General features: G+C 43.6%; 1 protein-coding gene across 1 annotated transcript in view; it reads left to right on the top strand.

Annotated features, from left to right (window-relative positions):
- LOC106814116 (RNA polymerase-associated protein CTR9 homolog) overlaps positions 1–1,909 on the top strand; it is a 21,776-nt gene that overhangs the window by 3,210 nt on the left and 16,657 nt on the right. The window lies entirely within an intron of this gene.

Here is a 1,909-nt window from a genome sequence, read left to right as displayed (position 1 = left end):
GACAGAACCGTGAAATTGTTCTAAATACAGAGCAGCGAATTCGATGAATTAGATGAAAAGGCGCCACGAGGTGGCGCTGTTCGCGCTTCACGCGGATCCGGGCTGCAGACTGTCTAGATGAATAACTCTGTATATCTCAAATAAAACTATTCTATTACCACCTTTGACTTGCCTTGTTTGAAATATGAACGTTAACTCACAGTTGTCCTGCTTCTAAACTAAAACTAAAAGAATGTACCCCTTAATTCACACTATAATCTGCTAATTCTCACAGCATATCAACTTTCCAATCAGCTTTACTCGCCATGTTTAGCGAGGCATGGAAAACCCGAAACGGAAAAGACTCGCTAGAAAATACTACAGAAATAGTACAATAGCTGCACGACGGCTCTCACGGCAATTACACACCAAAGCAAGTGAAACGATGTTCACAAATGTCTGGGCCATTTGTAAAAAGCTTAGATGACATGTTCTCGGATGTAGGGGTGGTTTACATGAGGACCGCAGATCGTTTAATTTCCTTTGTTTGATCCATTACGGATTTTAGTCACAGTCGGAATGATAGAACATGGCGGCGAATTCATAAATTTGGTTGCATTTGTCTCAAAAAGTCGCTGTAACACCGTAAGTACCCAGCTCATCGTAGCGCACTGATGGTTACAAGAAGGTGGACGTATACTGATTCATTTGGTATATCACATGTGTAGTGTTCTTTGGCGATAATTGGCAAATAAGGCAACTACGTGTTTAGCTGCAGCCAAGGTTTGAAACGGTATTCTAACCCTAGCAATACCGTTTCTTGGAGCTAATGCAGCTTGTAGAATTGCATGATCGTGCGTCTGTCCGTCCGTCTGTGCGTCAACAGTTGGGCACAAATCTTAATCGCTCGACGTACGGTCACGATATTCGGGACGTGGGGGGGGGAATCCGAAAACGAGTTGGGATGTCAAAGCTGGGGGTTAAAGGTCAAAGGTCAAGAGGTGTAAAAGAAGGGGGAACATTCCCTCCTTAATTTAAGGTATAGCCTATAGGGAGGAAATGCAGAATTGCGGCACAAATCTAAACGGCTCGACCTAGGCTCGTGATAGTTGGTGTACATAGCATCATGGTAGGAAAAGCCATCACTGTGCCGAAATTGGAGGTCACAGGTCAAAGGTCAATGGGGCACAGGGCATATTTTAGACATTTTCTGAGGACATGGTCTGACGGAGCGATTGAAAAACTTTTTTGTTTCAGCGGTGACCTAGCATGCATTTTGTATGGCTTTTATATGAAAGGACCATGAAATGTACTTTCTGCTGACATGCGAAGACGTAAGTGTCGATAACCTTTTGAACGCTCAGAAGGAGGGTTAAACTATGGATTCATTGTTAATGTTAGAAAGAATCCCTGCCGGTTTGCTAGTCAGAATACTATACATGCTGATGTTATGAGGCATACAATGTCAGCAGTGAATTTCAAAAGGCTAATTTGGTGAAGAAGGGTTACGCTCCTTAGTCCTATAATTCTATGGATTGCTGTACTGTCAGTTGACATGTACCTTATCACTGCATATGGCCACTGCCAGTGCATGTGGTAGTGATAGTCAACTGGTGTAGTTTTTGCCTTCATAATTCATCTGTTGCTACTACTCGTAGCGATGGGTAGCTTCCATCTTAATCTATAGACACTTAAACGTACGCACCATCTCGCTGGCAACTTTCAAATACCGATCCAACAAACATTCCATTTCGACGAAGGTTCCATATACCATCCGTGAGTGCGCTCCACTATGCTTTCGCGCGCGTACGTGAACACATTTGGGACATAACAGGGTAACTAGAATCCCTCCACTCCCACCAAGAAGTCAACCACAGTAGACGTTAGATGACGGCGCTGTCGCTCCGGCGGCATTTTTTTTTGATGTTTT

This window comes from Priapulus caudatus, unplaced genomic scaffold, assembly GCF_000485595.1.
Source record: "Priapulus caudatus unplaced genomic scaffold, Priapulus_caudatus-5.0.1 Scaffold873, whole genome shotgun sequence".
Lineage (NCBI taxonomy): Eukaryota > Metazoa > Priapulida > Priapulimorpha > Priapulimorphida > Priapulidae > Priapulus > Priapulus caudatus.
Note: the sequence above shows the minus strand (reverse complement) of the source record. Positions and strands in the feature narration are given on the sequence as shown.